Genomic DNA, 22,913 nt, shown 5'->3' on the forward strand with positions numbered 1-22,913 from the left:
CTGGGATGCAGGCCGGCAGACAAATGGGGCTGGCTCCTCGTTAGATGCCAACTATTTTTTTCCACATGCTCTCCGGGAACAGTTACTAATCATATCAGACCCTGAAACGATTTAAGACATTCCTGTCTGCTAAGCATGAGATCTGTTGCTGGCACATAAACAGATCCCAAACTACCTCAACACAATAACACGCACATTTTAAAATTTTAGTGTAAAATGTACCGTTAATCAACCATCAACAAGTATTCATTCATTTATTACGTGATGTGGAAAACTCAGCCCTGCTCTATAAGAGTTGTTCAGATCTTTATGGGTAAATCTTGTCCCCCACCCCACCTGATTGGACCTCCTTTCAGAAACATTGCTTTAGGTTGAATTGTGCCACCCCAAATTTGTAAAAGTCCTACCCCCAGCATCTTAGAATGTGATGTACTGGTGGAAATCGAGTCATTGCAGATGCAATTAGTTAAGATGAAGTTGTACTCAGGGGGCCTAATCCAATATGACTTGTGTCCTTATAAAAAGAGGAAACTTAGACACACATACACACACACACACACACACACACACACACACACACACACCCCACACGGGGAGAGCACCATTTCATTTCTTCGTAGACTTAGCACTACCTGACATGACTTTGCTTATTTTTGTTGATTTTTTTCAATTATTTTTTCATTGAAGTATAGCTGATTTACAGTGTTGTGGCAGTCTCTGCTGTACAGCAAAGTGACTCAGTTATACACATGTAGACATTCATTTGTTATATTCTTTTCCATTATGGTTTATCACAGGTTACTGAATATAGTTCCCTGTGCTATATATTAAGATCTTGTTGTTTATCCATTCTAAATGTAATAGTTTGCATCTACCAACCTCAAACTCCCAGTCCATCCCTCTCCCTCCCCCACGCCCCGCCGCCCCGCCTTGGCAACCACAAGTCTGTTCTGTATGTCTATGAATCTGTTTCTGCTTTGCAGATAGGTTCATTTGTGCCGTATTTTAGATTCCACATATAAGTGATATTATATGGTATTTGTCTTTCTCTTTCTGACTTATGTCACTTAGTATGATAACCTCTAGTTGCATCCATGTTGTTGCAAATGGCATTATTTCGTTTCTTTTTATGGCTGACTAATATTCCATTGTATATATGTACCACATCGTCTTTATCCATTCATCTGTCATGGACATTTAGGTTGTTTCCATGTTTTGGTTATTGTGAATAGTGCTGCTATGAACATAGGGGTGCACGTATCTTTTTTTTTTTTTTTTTTTTTTTTTTTTTTGCGGTACACGGGCCTCTCGTTGTGGCCTCTCCTGTTGCGGAGCACAGGCTCCGGACGTGCAGGCTCAGTGGCCATGGCTCACGAGCCCAGCCGCTTTGTGGCATGTGGGATCTTCCCGGACCGGGACATGAACCCGCGTCCCCTGCATTGGCAGGCGGACTCTCAACCACTGCGCCACCAGGGAAGCCCCAACACGTATCTTTTTGAATTACAGTTTTGTTCAGGTGTATTCCCAAGAGTGGGATTGCTGGGTCATATGGTAATTCTATTTTTAGTTTTCTGAGGAACCTCCATACTATTTTCCACAGTGGCTGTACCAACTTACTTTCCCACCAACAGTGTAGGAGGATTTCCTTTTTTCCACACCCTCTCCAGCATTTGTTATTTGTAGACTTTTTAATGATGCCCATTCTGACTCGTGTGAGGTGGTACTTTTGTTGATTTTTTTTAACATCTTTTTCCTACACCAGAACTTAAACTCCTGGAGGCCAGTGCTCCTGTCTGTTCTGTTTAGTGCTTGGCACAAAGTAGATGCCTGACAATTATTTGTTGCAAGAATAAATAAATGAAAAAGTAAGGTTTAATTTGGGAATGTAGGCTTCTGTGTGCAGACATAGCAGTACTTCTGGACACTGCTGATTTTCTTTCTTTTCCTCCTTTCTTTCCTCCTTTCCTTCCTCCTTTCCTTCCTCCTTCCCTCCCTCCCTCCCTCCCCTCCCTCCCTCCCTCCCCTCCCTCCCTCCCCTCCCCTCCTTCCTTCCTGCTTCCTTCCTCTCTCTTTCTCTTCCTCCCTCCCTCCCTCCTTTCCTCTCTCTCTCTCTCTCTCCTGTCCCTTTAGGGCTGGGAGAAAGTATTTGGACTCACTGCACAAACACAGGTTGTTCTCAACTCAGTGTGGTGAACATGGTTTTATCTGGTTTTGTACTTCACTTTGTCTCTGAGCTGTGGAGGACAGATGGTCAGTTCTCAGTCCTGCTTGGCCATGTCTCCTGGGAGGAAAGGCAGTAAGAGGGGACTAGCCCTTCATTTGTGGTTCTCAGAAGCCACTGGTGCTGTATGGCTCAGGGCCCCTCACCAGGGCCCACGGAGGAAGGTGTTCCCTCCACCTCTGCATTTGAGCAGAAGAGGCTGTCTAGACCCAGGAGCAGAGGACCATTGTGTGGATGTGTCTGTGCAGTCCTGAGACATTGGAAAGACTTAGGACATGATACTTTGTGAAGGTCTTGCTTCTTCCCTTTGAACCCCCAGTCAAACATGAAAGGGGCTCAGAAATATAATTTGGTCACTGGATGATAATGGCTGTGTTCATGCTCACCAGCTAGAGAATACAGGAAGATTGGACTGAGATGATAAACAGTGGGTGGAGGAGGCTACTAAGAAAATGCTTCAGTTAAACACTTCTGGGATAAAATCCTCAACCAGGGGAATGACAGTGGGAACAGAGAGGAAAAGATTGGCATGACTGTTGTTGATATATTTGGTGAATGATTAAATGTTATCTTTATTTATGTACAATTTATACTTTACCTACTTCCTAAAAGGATTTGAGTCGAATGACTAGTTGAAGGTGAGAGATGAGTTAAGAATGACCCTAACTCCTCAAGCCTGAGTGATGAGGAAAACAGGGTGTTCCTATCTGAGTCAGGAAGGGCCGGGAGGAGAAAATACATGTGAGCAGACAATGATGTGTTCAGTTTTGGATTTGTCACTCTTGAGGTGATGAAGGACATTCAAATAGAAGAGTCTACTAGACTATTATAAACAAATTACTCAAACAATTCCTATCTTTGATAGGCAGGGTGCCTGAAAAAGAAATTTACATGATGAGCACATAAATATGAACTCCATAGTTTGTAGCTATAACCGTTATTTGTGTTTTACTGCCTTTCATTGTAATATCTTTGCTTCAGATGGGTTGTGATTTTGATTATCACAAGTGTGCAGGCGCGTGTACACAAACCCACCCACCCACCCACACACTATTTTCTGTTGTTGCATCCCAGGATCTTGAAACTATACCAAACTGCTGGAAGTTTTGCTTTCCTGTATCCTGGGAGAGCCCTTCTTCTGTCTGCCCCGTCTGGTCCCTCCAATTTCGTTCACCGGTAGGAACCTCCATGTGTCCTCTTGTGATCTCTCCCTCCTTTCTTGAGTATCAGGATTGCGTTTCCCACAGCCTCTCCCTTTCACTGTGACGGATTGCTACATTATAGAGCCTGTTCAAGTAACTTTTCTTCTGCTCCCCTTCATCTGAGAGAAGCTTTTAGTGTTCTCCTTGGAAAACCATATGAAACAATGTGTGGTAGGTAGGGTGGGAACTCAGCAAATGAGCACCAAGTTAGGATGTAGAAGCAAAGTAAGCAGCTTACAGCCAGGAGAAGTATTCAATGTTGCTAATGTGTAAAAATGTCTGATTGGCAAATGCACCCTCGTTAAAGACTCAGAAGTGTAAGGGCATGGACTTATTACTCATTTCTAGAACTGATTGTTTCACAGAATCCATGCCAAGCTTTTATTTTCTATAGTGCGTGTGTCAAAATTCAGAATATGTTTAATTTTCACCAATACCTAAATCTTAAACTCTCTTTGCTTCATTGGGGCCCAAGAAAAAGATATTTTTCTTTTTTGTTTCTAAGTCTTTAAAAATTATGCAAGCAAAATATTCAAACAAACAGAAAGATAGAGATTAATGAGCAGAATCTGTTACATTCTCCTTCCTTTGAATTCCATTCCTTTTAGGAGGTAGCCGGTGAACAATTTGATATGCAGCTTTCCATGCCTTTTTCTGTTTTTAAATATATACCAGGAATGCTCTGTCCTCAGGTGGTCACACAGCTGTCTCTTCCAGTTCAGATGCCATTTCCTCAGGGAGCCCTTCTCTGATGACAGGATCTCAATTAGCCCCCAACTTTCCCCATGCCACCTTTTGTATATCACCTTTTTGGGTTTCCTCATATCATTTATGACCATCTGTAACAGGCAGAATAATGCCCCCTGGCCACCAAAGATTGTCCCCGCACTAATCCCTGGAAACTGAGAATATATGTTCCCTTCTATGGTAATATAATGTGATTAAAGGTGCAGACCTTGAGATGGGGGGATTATCCTGGATTATCCTGGGAGGGCTAATCTAATTCCATGAGTCCTTAAAAGTGGAGAAATTTCCTGGCTGGGTGAGAGAGAAAAAGGACAAGTCATTCACAGTGTGAGAGAGATCTGACATGCGTTTGTTGGCTTTGAAGATAGAGGAAGGGGAACAGCCAAAGAATGCAGGTGGCTTCTAGAATCTGGGAACAGCCCTCAGATAATAGGTAACAAGAAAACAGGGGGGGCTTCCCTAGTGGTGCAGTGGTTGAGAGTCTGCCTGCCGATGCAGGGGACGCGGGTTCGTGCCCTGGTCTGGGAAGATCCCACATGCCGTGGAGTGGCTGGGCCCGTGAGCCATGGCCACTGAGCCTGCGCGTCCGGAGCCTGCGCTCCGCAACGGGAGAGGCTACAACAGTGAGAGGCCCACGTACCGCAAAAAGAAAACAGGGGGACCTCAGTCCTATAACCACAAGAAACTGGGAGATGATAAATTTGTGTTATTTGAGCCTCTAAGCATGTAGATATTTGTTATGGTAAAGGTAGAAAACAAATACACCATCAGAATCAGTTGTTTTTTTATGGGTTTGCTTATTTATTGTTTGCATGCCCACTCACATGTGAGCATTAGGAGAGACTGTCTATCTGGCCACCACTTTCTTTACTGACTAGAATAATTCCTGCCATGAAGTAGGTGCTAATTTTGCTGTTGTTGAGTGAATAAATGAATACATAATGTATACATATTAATATGATATCAATGTATACATATTACTTGATTACTTGCTTTTTTCACTTAATGACAAGTCTTATGGATCTTTCCGTATCAGTTTGTATAACTATAACTCATTATTTTTATTACTACATTCTATCCATGATTGGATGTATAACCGTTTTGTTAACTATTCACTTACTGATGGATATATAGGCTATTTTCAGTTTTTCTCTTTGTGCGTCTCTGGGCACATGTCTAAGTATTTCTATGGGATAGAAATGGAATTGTTTGTTTAAAGGGTATGTCCTTGTGAGTTTGATGGGCACTACTAAATGACCCTCTAAAAATACGATACAATGGAGGACATTGGTTCAAGATGGCAGAGTAGAAGGACATGCGCTCACTCCCTCTTGTGAGAGCACCAGAATGACAACTAACTGCTGAACAGTCATTGACAGGAAGACATTGGAACTCACCAAAAAAGGTAAGACACATCCAGAGACAAAGGAGAAGCTGCAATGAGACAGAAGGAGGAGCACAATCACAATAAAATTAAATCCCGTAACTGTTGGGTGGGTGACTCAGAAACTGGAGAAGGCTTATACCACAGAAGTCCACCCACTGGAGTGAAAGTTCTGAGCCCCACATCAGGCTTCCCAACCCGGGGGTCTGGCAACAGGAGGAGGAATTCCAAGAGAATCAGACTTTGAAGGCTAGTGGGATTTGATTGCAAGACTTCGAGAGGACTAGGGGAAACAGAGACTCCACTGTTGGAGGTCACACACAAAGTAGTGTGTGCAATGGGACCCAGCGGAAGGAGCAGTGACCCCATAGGAGACTGAACCAGACCTACCTGCTACTGTTGGAGGGTCTTCTGCAGAGGCAGAGGGTGGCTGTCTCTCACCGCAGGGACAAGGACACTGGCAGCAGAAGTTCTGGGAAGTACCCCTTGGTGTGAGCCCACCCAGAGTCTGCCATTAGCCCCACCAGAGAGTAGAGAGCGGGTAGGCTTCAGTGCTGGGTCGCCTCAGGCCAAACAACCAACAGGGAGGGAACCCAGCCCCACCTGGCAGCAGACAAGCGGATTAAAGTTTTACTGAGCTCTGCAGACCAGAGCAACACCCAGCTCTACCCACCACCAGGCCCTCCCATCAGGAAGCTTGCACAGGCCTCTTAGATAGCCTCATCCACCAGAGGACAGAAAGCAGAAGCGAGAACAACTACAGTTCTGCAGCCTGTGGAACGAAAGCCACATTGACAGAAAGATAGACAAAATGAAAAGGCAGAGGACTATATACCAGATGAGGAGCAAGATAAAACCCCAGAAAAACAACTAAATGAAGTGGAGATAGGCAACCTTCCAAAAAAAGAATTCAGAATAATGATAGTGAAGATGATACAGGACCTCGGAAAAAGAATGGAGGCAAAGGTCAAGAAGATGCAAGAAATGTTTAACAAAGACCTAGAAGAATTAAGGAAAAAACACTAGAAGAATTAAAGAACAAACAAACAGAGATGAACAATACAATAAGTGAAATGAAAAACACACTAGAAGGAATCAGTAGAAGAATAACTGAGGCAGAAGAATGGATAAGTGACCCGGAAGACAGAATGGTGGAATTCACTGCCATGGAACAGAATAAAGAAAAAAAAATGAAGACAGCCTAAGAGACCTCTGGGACAACATTAAACATAACAGCATTCGCATTATAGGGGTCCCAGAAGGAGACAAGAGAGACAAAGGACCTGAAAAAATATTTGCAGGGATTATAGTCGAAAACTTCTCTAACATGGGAAAGGAAATAGCCACCCAAGTCCAGGAAGCACAGAGAGTCCCAGGCAGGATAAGCCCAAGGAGAAACACACTGAGACACATAATAAACAAATTGACAAAAATTAAAGACAAAGAAAAATTATTGAAAACAATGAGGGAAAAATGACAACATGCAAGGAAACTCCCATGAGGCTAACAGCTGATTTCTCAGCAGAAACTCTAAACGCCAGAAGGGAGTAGCATGACATATTGATATATTTAAAGTGATGAAAGGGAAGAACCTACAACCAAGATTACTCTACCCTGCAAGGATCTCATTCAAATTCGACAGAGAAATCAAACCTTTACAAACAAGCAAAAGCTAAGAGAATCCAGCACCACGAAACCAGCTCTACAACAAATGTTAAAGGAACTTCTGTAAATGGGAAACACAAGAGGAGAAAAGGACCTACAAAAACAAACCCTTGATTAACAGTTGTGACATACTGCTTAATTCCTAATGTAGCTTTTTGACTACTCCTGTGCACTTCCAGAACAAATTGGGTTTCTGCAACCCAGCTCTTATCACAAGGAAAAGGAACCTTGGCTTACTTGTTTGCCTCTTTCACTGGAAGTGGCTACACGGAACCTAGGCTAAAAGATTTCCAGCACTATCAAAAGCATATTACAGTGGCTTCAATCTTAGAAGCCATGTGGATGAAAGGCTCTTGGTGCTGCAGCCAGGAGTCAGTGCTGTGCCACTGAGGTGGGAGAGCCAACTTCAGGACACTGGTCCACAAGAGACCTCCCAGCTCCACATAATATCAAATGGTGAAAATCTCCCAGAGATTTCCATCTCAGTACCAGCAGCCAGCTTCACTCAACGACCAGCAAGCTACAGTGCTGGACACCCTATGCCAAACAACTAGCAAGACAAGAACACCACCCCACCTATTAGCAGAGAGGCTGCCTAAAATCATAATACGTCCACAGACACCCCAAAGCACACCAACAGACGTGGACTTGCCCACCAGAAAGACAAGATCCAGCCTCATCCACCAGAGCACAGGAACTAGTCCCCTCCATCAGGAAGCCTACACAACCCACTGAACCAACCTTAGCCACTGGGGACAGACACCAAAAGCAACGGGAACTATGAACGTGCAGCCTGCCAAAAGGAGACCCCAAACACAGTAAGATAAGCAAAATGAGAAGACAGAAAAACACACAGCAGTTGAAGGAGCAAGATAAAAACCCACCAGACCTAACAAATGAAGAGGAAATAGGCAGTCTACCTGAAAAAGAATTCAGAATAATGATAGTAAAGATGATCCAAAATCTTGGAAATAGAATAGACAAAATGCAAGAAACATTTAACAAGGACCTAGAAGAACTAAAGATGAAACAAGAAATGAGGAATAGCACAATAAATGAAGTTAAAAATACTCTAGATGGGATCACTAGCAGAATAACTGAGGCAGAAGAACGGATGAGTGACCTGGAAGATAAAATAGTGGAAATAACTACTGCAGAGCAGAATAAAGACAAAAGAATGAAAAGAACTGAGGACAGTCTCAGAGACCTCTGGGACAACATTAAACACACCAACATTCGAATTATAGGGGTTCCAGAAGAAGAAGAGAAAAAGAAAGGGACTGAAAATATTTGAAGAGATTATATAGTTGAAAACTTCCCTAATATGGGAAAGGACGTAGTTAATCAAGTCCAGGAAGCACAGAGAGTCCCATACAGGATAAATCCAAGGAGAAATATGCCAAGACACATATTAATCAAACTGTCAAAAATTAAATACAAAGAAAACATATTAAAAGCAGCAAGGGAAAAACAACAAATAACACACAAGGGAATCCCCATAAGGTTAACAGCTGATCTTTCAGCAGAAACTCTGCAAGCCAGAAGGGGCTGGCAAGACATACTTACAGTGATGAAGGAGAAAAGCCTGCAACCAAGATTACTCTACCCAGCAAGGATCTCATTCAGATTTGATGGAGAAATTAAAACCTTTATAGACAAGCAAAAGCTGAGAGAGTTCAGCACCACCAACGAGTTTTACAACAAATGCTAAAGGAACTTCTCTAGGCAAAAAATGCAAGAGAAGGAAAAGACCTACAATAATGAACCCAAAACAATTAAGAAAATGGGAATAGGAACATACATATCGATAATTACCTTAAATGTAAATGGACTAAATGCTCCCACCAAAAGACACAGATTGGCTGAATGGATACAAAAACAGGACCCATATATATGCTGTCTACAAGAGACCCACTTCAGACCTAGAGACACATACAGACTGAAAGTAAGGGGCTGGAGAAAGATACTCCATGCAAATGGAAACCAAAAGAAAGCTGGAGTAGCAATTCTCTCATATCAGACAAAATAGACTTTAAATTAAAGACTATCAGAAGAGACAAACAAGGACACTACATAATGATCAAGTGATCGATCCAAGAAGATATAACAATTGTAAATATTTATTCACCCAACATAGGAGCACCTCAATACATAAGGCAAATGCTAACAGCCATAAAAGGGGAAATTGACAGTAACACATTCATAGTAGGGGACTTTAACACCCCAGTTTCACCTATGGACAGATCATCCAAAATGAAAATAAATAAGGAAACACAAGCTTTAAATTATACATTAAACAAGATGGACTTAATTGATATTTATAAGACATTCCATCCAAAAACAACAGAATACACTTTTTCTCAGGTGCTCATAGAACATTCTCCAGGATAGATCATATCTTGGGTCTCAAATCAAGCCTTGGTAAATTTAAGAAAATTGAAATTGTATCAAGTATCTTTTCCGACCACAATGCTATGAGACTAGATATCAATTACAGGAAAAGATCTGTAAAAAATACAAACACATGGAGTCTAAACAATACACTACTTAATAATGAAGTGGTCACTGAAGAAATCAAAGAGGAAATTAAAAAAAATGCCTAGAAACAATTGACAATGGAGACATGACGACCCCAAACCTATGGGATGCAGCAAAAGCAGTTCTAAGAGGGAAGTTTATAGCAATACAATGCTATCTCAGGCAACAGGAAATATCTCGAATAAACAACCTAACCTTGAACCTAAAACAATTAGAGAAAGAAGATCAAAAAAACCCCAAAGTTAGCAGAAGGAAAGAAATCATAAAAATCAGATCAGAAATAAATGAAAAACAAATGAAGGAAACGATAGCAAAGATCAATAAAACTAAAAGCTGGTTATTTGAGAAGATAAACAAAATTGATAAGCCATTAGCCAGACTCATCAAGAAAAAACGGGAGAAGACTCCAATCAATAGAGTTAGAAATGAAAAAGGAGAAGTAACAACTGACACTGCAGAAATACAAAAGATCATGAGAGATTACTACAAGCAACTCTATGCCAATAAAATGGACAGTCTGGAAGAAATGGACAAATTCTTAGAAATGCACAACCTGCCAAGACTGAATCAGGAAGAAATAGAAAATATGAACAGACCAATTACAAGCACTGAAATTGAAACTGTGATGAAAAATCTTCCAACAAACAAAAGCCCAGGACCAGATGGCTTCACAGGCGAATTCTATCAAATATTTAGAGAAGAGCTAACACCTATCCTTCTCAAACTCTTCCAAAATATAGCAGAGGGAGGACCACTCCCAAACTCATTCTATGAGGCCACCATCACCTTGATACCAAAACCAGACAAGGATGTCACAAAGAAAGAAAACTACAGGCCAATATCACTGATGAACACAGATGCAAAAATCCTCAACAAAATACTAGCAAACAGAATCCAACAGCACATTAAGAAGATCATACACCATGATCAAGTGGGGTTTATTCCAGGAATGCAAGGATTCTTCAGTGTACACAAATCAATCAACGTGATACACCATATTAACAAATTGAAAGAGAAAAACCATATGATCATCTCAATAGATGCAGGGAAAGCTTTTGACAAAATTCAACACCCATTTATGATAAAAACCCTGCAGAAAGTAGACATAGAGGGAACTTTCCTCAACATAATAAAGGCCATATATGACAAACCCACAGCCAACATCGTCCTCAATGGTGAAAAACTGAAACCATTTCCACTAAGATCAGGAAAAAGACATGGTGGCCCACTCTCACCACTCTTATTCAACATAGTTTTGGAAGTTTTAACCACAGCAATCAGAGAAGAAAAGGAAATAAAAGGAATCCAAATCGGAAAAGAAGAAGTAAAGCTGTCACTGTTTGCAGATGACATGATGCTATACATAGAGAATCCTAATGATGCTACCAGAAAAGTACTAGAGCTAATCAATGAATTTGGTAAAGTAGCAGGAAACAAAATTAATGCACAGAAATCTCTGGCATTCCTATACACTAATGATGAAAAATCTGAAAGTGAAATCAAGAAAACACTCCCATTTACCATTGCAACAAAAAGAATAAAATATCTAGGAATAAGCCTACCTAAGGAGACAAAAGATCTGCATGCAGAAAACTATAAGACACTGATGAAAGAAATTAAAGATGATACAACTAGATGGAGAGATATACCATGTTCTTGGATTGAAAAAATCAACATTGTGAAAATGACTATACTACTCAAAGAAATCTATAGATTGAGTTCAATCCCTATCAAAGTACCACTGGCATTTTTTGCAGAACTAGAACAAAAAATTTCACAATTTGTATGGAAACACAAAAGACCCCTAATAGCCAAAGCAATCTTGAGAACAAAAAATGGAGCTGGAGGAATCAGGCTCCCTGCCTTCAGACTATACTACAAAGCTACAGTAATCTAAAGACAGTATGGTACTGGCACAAAAACAGAAAGATAGATCAATGGAACAGGATAGAAAGCCTAGATAAACCCACACACATATAGTCACCTTATCTTTGATAAAGGAGGCAGGAATGTACAGTGGAGAAAAGACAGCCTCTTCAATAAGTGGTGATGGGAAAACGGGACAGGTACATGTAAAAGTATGAGATTAGATCACTCCCTAACACCATACACAAAGATAAGCTCAAAATGGATTAAAGACCTAAATGTAAGGCCAGAAACTATCAAACTCTTAGAGGAAAACATAGTCAAAACACTCTATGACATAAATCACAGCAAGATCCTTTTTGACCCACTTCCTAGAGAAATGGAAATAAAAACAAAAATAAACAAATGGGACCTAATGAAACTTCAAAGCTTTTGCACAGCAAAGGAAACCATAAACAAGACCAAAAGACAACCCTCAAAATGGGAGAAAATATTTGCAAGTGCAGCAACTGACAAAGGATTAATCTCCAAAATTTATAAGCAGCTCATGCAGCTCAATAACAAAAAAACAAAGAACCCAATCCAAAAATGGGCAGAAGACCTAAATAGACATTTCTCCAAAGAAGATATACACACTGCCAACGAATACATGAAAGAATGCTCAACCTCATTAATTATTAGAGAAATGCAAATCAAAACTACAACGAGATATCATCTCACACCAGTCAGAATGGCCATCATCAAAAAATCTAGAAACAATAAATGCTGGGGAGGGTGTGGAGAAAAGGGAACACCCTTGCACTGCTGGTGGGAATGTGAATTGGTACAGCCACTATGGAGAACAGTATGGAGGTTCCTTAGAAAACTACAAATAGAACTACCATATGACCCAGCAATCCCACTACTGGGCATATACCCTGAGAATACCATAATTCAAAAAGAGGCATGTACCAAAATGTTCATTGCAGCTCTATTTACAATAGCCTGAAGGTGGAAACAACCAAAGTGTCCATCATCAGATGTATGGATAAAGAAGATATGGCACATATATACAATGGAATATTACTCAGCCATAAAAAGAAATGAAATTGAGCTATTTGTAATGAGGTGGATAGACCTAGAGTCATACAGAGTGAAGTAAGTCAGAAAGAGAAAGACAAATACCATATGCTAACACATATATATGGAATTTAAGAAAAAAAATGTCATGACGAACCTAGGGGTAAGACAGGAATAAAGACACAGACCTAGTAGAGAATGGACTTGAGGATATGGGGAGCAGGAAAGGTAAGCTGTGACAAAGCGCGTCAGAGGGTTGGACATACATACCCTCGCAAACGTAACGTAGATAGCTAGTGGGAAGCAGCCGCATAGCACAGGGAGATCAGCTCCGTGCTTTGTGACCGCCTGGAGGGGTGGGATAGGGAGAGTGGGAGGGAGGGAGACACAAGAGGGAAGAGATATGGGAACATATGTATGTGTATAGCTGATTCACTTTGTTGTGAACTGGAAACTAACACACCATTGTGAAGCATTATACTCCAATAAAGATGTAAAAAAAAAGAAAAAACAAACCCAAAACAACTTAAAAACTCCAACCTAAAGGCACAGGCTCACTGAATGAATACAAAAACAAGAGCCATATATATGCTGTCTGCAAGAGACCCACTTCAGACCTAGGTTCACATACAGACTGAAAGTGAGAGGATGGAAAAAAATATTCCATGCAAATGGAAATCAAAAGACAGCTGGAGTAGCAATATTCATATCAGGTACAATAGACTTTTAAATAAAGAATACTACAAGAGACAAGGAAGGACACTACATAATGATTAAGGGATCAATCCAAGAAGAAGATATAACAATGATAAATACAATATGCACCCATCATAGGAGCACCTTAATACATAAGGCAACTGCTAACAGCTATAAAAGAGGAAATCTATAGTAACACAATAATAGTGGGGGACTCTAACACCTCACTTACACCAATGGACAGATCATCCAAACAGAAGGTTAATAAGGAAACACAAGGTCTAAATGACACAACAGATCAGATAGAGTTAATTGTTATTTATAGGACATTCCATCGAAAAACAGCAGATTACACTTTCTTCTCAAGTGCACATGGAACATTCTCCAGGATAGATCACATCTTGGTCACAAATCAAGCCTCGGTAAATTTAAGAAAACTGAAATCATATCAAGCATGTTTTCCAACCACTTGCTATGAGATTAGAAATCAGTTACAGGGAAAAAAAACGCAGAAAACACAAACACATGGAGGCTAAACAGTACGTTACTAAATAACGAAGAGATCACTGAAGAAATCGAAGGGGAAATCAAAACATCCCTAGAGACAAATGACAATGAAAACACGAAAATCCAAACCTATGAGATGCAGCAAAAGCAGTTCTAAGAGGGAAGTTTATAGCAATATAATCCTACCTCAAGAAACAAGAAAAATCTCAAACAATCTAACCTTACATTTAAAGGAACTAGAGATAGAAGAAAAAACAAAACCCAAAGTTAATAGAAGGAAAGAAATCATAAAAATCAGAGCAGAAATAAACGAAATAGAAACAAAGAAAACAATAGCAAAGATCAATAAAACTAAAAGTTGGTTCTTTGAGAAGATAAAATTCATAAACCTTTAGCTAGACTCATCAAGAAAAAGAGGGAGAAGACTCAAATCAGTAAAATTAGAACTGAAAAAGGAGAAGTTAAAATGGACACCACAGAAATACAAAGCATCGTAAGAGACTTCTAGAAGCAACTCCATGCCAATAAAACGGACAACCTGGAAAAATTCTTAGAAAGCTATAAACTTCCAGGACTGAACCAGGAAGAAATAGAAAATATGAACAGACCGATCACAACTAATGAAATTGAAACTGTGATTAAAAATCTTCCAACAAACAGGGCTACCCTGGTGGCACAGTGGTTAAGAATCCGCCTGTCAATGCAGGGGACATGGGTTCCAGCCCTGGTCCGGGAAGATCCCATATGCTGCAGAACAGCTAAGCCCGTGCGCCACAACTACCGAAGCCCACGTGCCTAGAGCCCGTTCTCTGCAACAAGAAAAGCACCACAGTGAGAAGCCTGTGCACCGCAACAAAGAGTAGCCCCTGCTTGCCGCAACTAGAGAAATCCTTACAGCAACAAAGACCCAGTGCAGCCAAAAATAAATTAATTAAATTAAAAAAGAAATGTTGCAACAAAGAAAAGTCTAGGACCAGATGGCTTCACAGGTGGATTCTGTCAAACATTTTGAGAAGAGCTAACACCTATCCTTCTGGAACGGTTCCAAAAAATTGCAGAGGAAGGAACACTCCCAAACTCATTCTACAGGGCCACAATCACCCTGATACCAAAACCAGACAAAGATACTACAAAAAAAAGAAAACTACAAACCAATATCACTGTTGAATATAGATGCAAAAATTCTCAACAAAGTACGAGCAAACAGAATCCAATAACACATTAAAAGCATCATACACCATGATCAGTTGGGATTTATCCCAGGGATGCAAAGATTCTTCAATATATGCAAATCAACCAATGTGATACACCATATTAACAAATTGAAGAAGAAAAACCATATGATCATCTCAATAGATGCAGAAAAAGCTTTTGACAAAATGCAACACCCATTTATGATAAAAATTCTCCAGAAAGTGGGCATAGAGGGAACCTACCTCAACATAATAAAGGCCATATATGACAGACCTACAGCAAACATTCTCAATAGTGAAAAAGTGAAAGCATTTCCTCTTAAGATCAGGAGCAAGACAAGGATGTCTACTCTCACCACTCTTATTCAACATAGTTTTGGAAGTCCTAGCTACAGTAATCAGAGAAGAAAAAGAAAGAAAAGGAATACAAACTAGAAAAAAAGAAGTAAAACTGTCACTGTTTGCAGGTGACATGACACTATACATAGAGAATCCTAAAGATGCCACCAGAAAACTACTAGAGCTAATCAATGAATTTGGTAAAGTTGCAGGATACAAAATTAATGCATAGAAATCTCTTGCATTCCTATATTCTAATGTTGAAAAATCTGAAAGGGAAATTAAGGAAACACTCCCATTTACCAATGCAAAAAAAAGAATAAAATACCTAGGAATAAACCTACCTAGGGAGACAAAAGATCTGTATGCCTGTAAGACAGTGATGAAAGAAATTAAAGATGATACCAACAGGTGGAGAGATATACCATGTTCTTGGATTGGAGGAATCAATATTGTGAAAATGACTATACTACCCAAAGCAATTTATAGATTAATTGCAGTCCCTGTCAAATCACCAGTGGCATTTTTTACAGAACTAGAACAAAACTTAAAATTTGTGTGGAGATACAAAAGACCCCAAATAGCCAAAGCACACTTGAGGGAAAAAACGGAGCTCTAGGAATCAGACTCCCTGACTTCAGACTATACCACAAAGCTACAGTAATCAAGACAATATGGCACTGGCACAAAAACGGAAATATAGACCAATAGAACAGGATAGAAAGCCCACAGATAAACCCACGCACCTCTGGTCAACTAATCTATGACAAAGGAGGCAAGGATATACAATGGAGAAAAAACAGTCTCTTTAGTAAGTGGTGCTGGGAAAACTGGACAGCTACATAAAACTCTTAGAGGAAAACATAGGAAGAACACCCTTTGAAATAAATCACGGCAGATCTTTTTTTTTTTTTTTTTTTTTTTTGGTGGTACGTGGACCTCTCGCTGTTGTGGCCTCTCCCGTTGCTGACCACAGCCTACGGATGCGCAGGCTCAGCGGCCATGGCTCACGGGTCTAGCCGCTTCACGGCACGTGGGATCTTCCCGGACCAGGGCACGATCCTGTTTCCCCTGCATCGACAGGTGGACTCTCAACCACTGCGCCACCAGGGAAGCCCATGTCAGATCTTTTTTGATCCACCTCCCAGAGTAACAGAAATAAAAACAGAAATATAAAATGGGATCTAATGAAACTTAAAAACTTTTGCACAGCAAAGGAAACTACAGACAAGACGAAAAGACAGCCCTCAGAATGGGAGAAAATGCTTGCAAACGAATAAATGGACAAAAGATTAATCTCCAAAATATATATGCAGCTCAATATTAAAATAACAACCAAAATGGGCAGAAGACTTAAACAGACATTTCTCCAAAGAAGACATACAGATGGCCCAGAAGCACGTGAAAAGCTGCTCAGCATCACTAATTATTAGAGAAATGCAAATCAAAACTACAATGAGGTATCACCTCACACCAGTTAGAATGGGCATCATCAAAAAATCAACAAACAACAAATGCTGGAGAGGGTGTGGAGAAAAGGGAACCCTCTTGCTCTGTTGGTGGGAATGTAAATTGATACAGGCACTACAGAGAACAGTATGGAGGTTCCTTAGAAAACTAAAAATAGAATTACCATATGACCCAGCAATCTCACTACTGGGCATATACGCAGAGAAAACCATAATTCAAAAAGACACATGCACCCCAATGTTCATTGCAGCACTATTTACAATAGTCAGGTCATGGAAGCAACCTAAATGTCCATCGACAGACAAATGGATAAAGAAGATGTGGTACATATATACAAGGGAATATTACTCAGCCATAAAAAGGAAGGAACTTGGGTCATTTGTAGAGACGTGGATGCCTCTAGAGACTGTCATATGGAGTGAAGTAAGTCAGAGAGAGAAAAACAAATATTGTATATTAATGCCTATATGTGGAATCTAGAAAAATGGTGCAGATGAACTGGTTTGCAAGGCAGAAATAGAGACACAGATGTAGAGAACAAACGTATGGACACCAAGGGGGGAAAATGGTGGGGGGTTTGTGGTGGTGGGATGAATTGGGCGATTGGGATTGACATATATTTCTATACACTAACATGTGTAACATAGATAACTAATAAAAACCTGCTGTATAAAAAATAAAATTAAATTTAAAAATTCAAAAACGGTCCCTATTTTTAAAGATCAAAAAAAAAATAGTATACAATAGATATCCCCAATAACTGAGTATGAAAGTTACTGTTTCTCTATACTCTTGGCAATGTTAGTCTTATTAACCCATTTGATATTGTTTAACTCTCTGGTAGGTAAAGATATCTTATTATGTTTTAGTGTTTGCATTTTCCTAAATTATTATTAAGGTTGAATGGGTTTTCTTAAATTTATTAGCTATTTGTGTTTCTTTTTCTGTGAATTGAGTGCTGCCTAGTATTTCCTAATGGTATAACTCTGGACAAATTCCTAAATTTCTGTGTCTCATTTTCTTGCCTGCAAAATAGAGATGCTAAGTGTATTTGATCAAAAGCGTTATTATGCAAATTAGTTGAGTTTGTACATGTAAAGTCCTTAGGCTGTTGCCTGGCAAATAATATTCTCTCAGTCAATATTAGCTATATCTTTGTCCTTTTTTAAAACTTTTAGGTTGCTTTAGTTTTGATTTGCAAAAGCTCTTTATATATTTTTTAGAAAGTCATTTGTTTTCTGAAACACACTTATTGCAAATATTGCAGGTATACTTTCTTCTAGTTGGTTTCCTTCTAGCTTTACTTATGGTATATTTCATCTTAAAGAATTTAAAAGTTCTTTCTAATCTCTCCATCTTTAAGGAGTTTTATATAGAATATATATAACATTATATTTTCCTTAAAAGTTATTCCTAATCACAAGATTATAAAGAATTCTCCCATATTTTCTTCCACCATACTTATATTTTTTGGTGTTTAATGCTTAAATTGCTTTGGAATTTATTTTTGTATATGGAATGATGTAGTAATTTGAGTTTTCTTCCAAAGTACTAGAATAATTTTCCCAGTGCTCTTTATTTCATATATTTGGCCCTTTCTCCTCTCATTAAAATGCCTGATAGACCTTATGTATTAAATTCACATATACAGAAGGCATTTTTATTTATTCCTCTCCCTTTGTTCTTTTATGAATCTGGAGGAAGAATACCACACAATTTAAATTAACATTACATATAATAGTATATTTAATATTTGGTCATTCAAGTTCACATTTTAATTTTTCTGTATGTTTTCTTGGATATTTTTAAAACTTTTTTCCTTTATATGAACTTTACAATCAGTATGCCAGGTTTATTCAGATTATTTTACTATATAGATTAATTTGGAGAGAATTGTTACATATAAAATATTGAGTCCTTTAGCACATTTATTATTAGGTTAATCTTAAGGTTTTGCCATTATCATGATAAGATGCTCTTTGCCTACTACATTTTCTAAGTGGCTATTGTTGACAAATAAAGATGGTAGTGGTTTTTTTTTTTTTTTTTTTTTTTTTTTTTTTGCGGTACGCGGGCCTCTCACTGTTGTGGCCTCTCCCGTTGCGGAGCACAGGCTCCGGACGCGCGGGCTCAGCGGCCATGGCTCACGGGCCCAGCCGCTCCGCGGCATGTGGGATCTTCCCAGACCGGGGCACGAACCCGTGTCCCCTGCATCGGCAGGCGGACTCCCAACCACTGCGCCACCAGGGAAGCCCTAGTGGTTTTTTATATTGATCTTGCACTGGTGATTTTATTTATCTCTTACATTAGCTAGAATAGTTTTCTAGTTGATTATTTTAGATTTCTAAAAGAGATAGAAATCTAAATAGATTATCACATCACACAGAGATAATTAGTTTTGTAGAAATTTCTTTCCATTTTCCCATCTCATTTCTTTACTGTACTTCTTATATTGGCCAGGACCACCAGTATCATGGTCATAATTGATGGCAGAATGTTTTATCCTGTCCTCAACTTAAATGGAAGACGTTTTATTTTGCTCCTTAATTCGATTTGATCATGTATACAGATTTTTATATTTGTTATGACTTACTTAAACAAGTTTCGCCCCTTGCTTATAACAAGGAATACGTTCAGGCAGTAGATGATGTGGTTGGTGTAAAGAATGGAGAATAGGTCTGCAAAGAATGTATTTTTTGGTACAGTGCTATTGGAAGAAAGAGAGAGGAAGAGAAGGTTAAAGTACAAGGAAAACAGGATGAAAAAGAAGGTGAGAAGAGCTATGAGAGGGAGAATATGAAAGCAGACCTCAGTAGAAAAGGTGGCTGGACAACTTGTCTTTTGGGTAGAAGAAAGGACATGTTTGGTAGGAGGAAGTGAAAGCGAATGATAGACACTGGATGAGATCGACTATGATGGGCATCTTCATGGCATCAGGACTGAGGTGGAATAGTGGGTAAAGCCTTAACAGCCAAGCTTTCCCAACACATGGCCAGAAACCCTGTGCCATCCAAGCAATGACAGTGCCGTGCTCAAACACCTTTACCATTCCAACAAATGTTGATGGGGCATAGACGTCTGGGTGTGGCTGGGTCCACTGTGTGCTTAAAACTGGGTGTGCAAGTTTGGAGTTCAGCACATTTTCCTTTGTAGAGTCCATTTGGCACCATACCCTCCACTGGTCTCCACGGAAGTGGACTACTCAGAGGTGATAGAACACATTGTAGGGTGCTATAAATGTTCTGCCAATTTTCAGCTTATGTGAAGTTTGTAAGTGCCTTGTAGAAAGATAGGATTTTCCTGTGTAAATGAAATCAGAATGACTGAAACTCAAGTTTTCCTCAGTACCTCAGTACTGCATCGCAGCATATCTTATGTGCTCCTGTGACTCTAAATATGCCAGACTCTGACACCTGTATATTTCCAAGTCCATATTATTTTTAAGGCTCTTTGTTTCATAATCACTGATTTCTTTTTTCCTTTAAGTCATTTACTAGGAATAAGCTTAAAGTTAGTTTATTTTTTAAATGGCAAGTTGTTTTTTCTTTTTTTTTCCTCTCTCAAATGAATCTCTACCAAAGTTCTCTTCTCCTAGGCTGTCACTGTACTTTGTGGTATCATTATCATGACACTTATATCACTGTTGGTGTCAGTTGTTCTCCTAGACTGTATGGGCTCTGACATACAGATACAGCTGACAACTGTATCTTTTTGGCTTTCCTTCTTTCATTCTTAACGCAGTGCCTGGCATATACAGAGTAATTAGTAAATTTGTTAATAAACTAATACTTGAAAGAAATGAACAAGATAATATAATTATATGTATTTTTCTTAGGAATAGTTTCAAAATAGTGGTTCAGAGTGGATTTATCAAGGCAAACATAAGAATGGAGGTACTTGTTTTGCCAAATACATTTTAGTAGTTTTGCTTAATAAAATACTAATGGATTTGTCATATGAATATTGGTTGATACCTGTTGCTATTACCATGGGTTGTACCACTACCACCATCACAGCCATCAGCAGCAGCAGCAGCAGCATCGCCAGACTATTAAGCAGTATTCTTGGAGGGATAGGAGTGCAAGTAATCTTTGGTGACCAACTCATTGTTTTTCCCATTATTATTCCTATGAAATGGTAGGTGGTGGGGCATAATTTATTTCTGGGCTCTGGGTCTGGAAAGCTGTTCTTCCTGGGGCAAAGCTGAGCAGATCTGCTTTCTCTTTACAACCCTTTGTCCAGCTGAAAAGGAGAGTCTGTGCATAGAGGCCAGAGGTCACCTGGTTGCTGACAGGGAGGAAGGAGTCTGTGGACTCCTTGGGAAAGAGCACAGTCATACTTGGAGGGAGGGGAGCTGGCTGGGCGAATTTTCTCTCATTTCTGGGACCTGTTCCTCTCTAGTCCTGCTGTGGCTAGTTTCCCTTTGGGGTTTATGGGTCTTCAGAATAGATAAAGACCACAGGCCCATAAGCCTCTGCTTAAACCTGGCCATTCCTCTTCATTCTGCAGGGAGCTTTGGTGGGGGCAGAGGAGAAAGCACTGCTTGTTTTTTCTTAGTGGGGAAAATAAGGCAGGATCAGTATTGATATAGTGATTATGAAGAAAGCTTGGCATCCTAAAAGATTTCAGCTTCACAAAATCTAGACCTAAAGAAATAAATTTGTTTAATCTCTTTATTTTACAAAGGGGAAAATTGACACCTAGAGATCAGTCAGTACTAGAATCAGGACCCAACCTTAGAGTCCCTGGTCCAGGACTTATTTGGTGATACAGGGACTTGAATTATTCAGTTAAAGCATTAAAATTATTTGATTGTAAAAATTTATTTTTAACTTTTTAGTAAGGAAGAGATCGTTTAATTCCTAGCCCAAGAATAAAACACTACATTTTCAAGATACGGTTTTGTGGAATCTTCTGTTTTAATTACATACTTGATCATATATTAGTCATGCTTTTCCAGAAGAAGTAGAGACACTGAGTCAAAGTATAAAACTGATTTATTTTTTGAGTGCACAATTCTAGAAAAAAGTTGCAGCACAGAGTAGAGAACAGGGATTGGGCAACGGCAGAGTTGGATTCTAGTCCGAATCTGCCCCCAGCTTTCCGTGGGGCCATTGAGTTCCACTCAGCTCTGGTAGCTCATCTGTAAAATGCATTCTTTCCCCTGTAGGATCACAAGGACACACACGAGCAAAGAGATGTCAAAGTGCTTTGAAACACACTTTATAGAATGGAATTGCACTCCTCTGTTTATGTTAATATGCAGAGCTATTAGCTTAAGATTTACTCCTGAGGACTTTATTCCAAAATACTAAATATTACTTCTTGGTAGACTTTCACCAAGAAGAAAAGGCTCTGTTGTTAACTTTGAAGGAGAGGGTTAATGACAAAAGGATAGTAATGCGGGGATGTGGGTTTCAACTCCTAGCCTGTCTCCTCCATGTCACACACCTGCCCTCTGGCTGGGGAGGTTGGTGATAGCAAAAGTTAATTCTTAGACTTCTGGAACTTAAAATACTCCATCACTTCAAAGCATCTACTCTGTCAAAAGCATTGGCAATCTCTCAATTTACAATGTCAACAATTACTTAAAGGTACTTAAAAAAAACACTTTGGTCTTTATTTTACTTTTGAAATTGTGGTGGGAAAGTGGACCTATTTTAAGCATCTTAGATCTTTAAGATGTTCTATGAATTTGAACTAAGCCACTCTGTCCAAAACGTGTTACTAAGTGTTATGGGGTGCGTTGAATAAAAGGCCAAGGAAGGAAAGAAGATAATTGACAAGAAAGGAAACACAGTGCTAGCCAAAGAATGCCGGGACAGCTGTCTGCCTGGCTTTGTCTGTTAGCTGAGTTTATTGCTCAAATGTAGTGACTTTGTCTTAACTGGGAGAAGAAAACACTGAAGCAACAAGTTGTTGATCCATGAAGCACATCTCACACTTTGTCATGATAAGCAGTAGAAAGATAACGGTCTTTCAACACCGTTCCTGTCAACATATAAGTCACTGTGTTTAGTTTTTCA

This window comes from Phocoena sinus, chromosome 14 (genome assembly GCF_008692025.1).
Source record: "Phocoena sinus isolate mPhoSin1 chromosome 14, mPhoSin1.pri, whole genome shotgun sequence".
Taxonomy (NCBI): Eukaryota; Metazoa; Chordata; class Mammalia; order Artiodactyla; family Phocoenidae; genus Phocoena; species Phocoena sinus.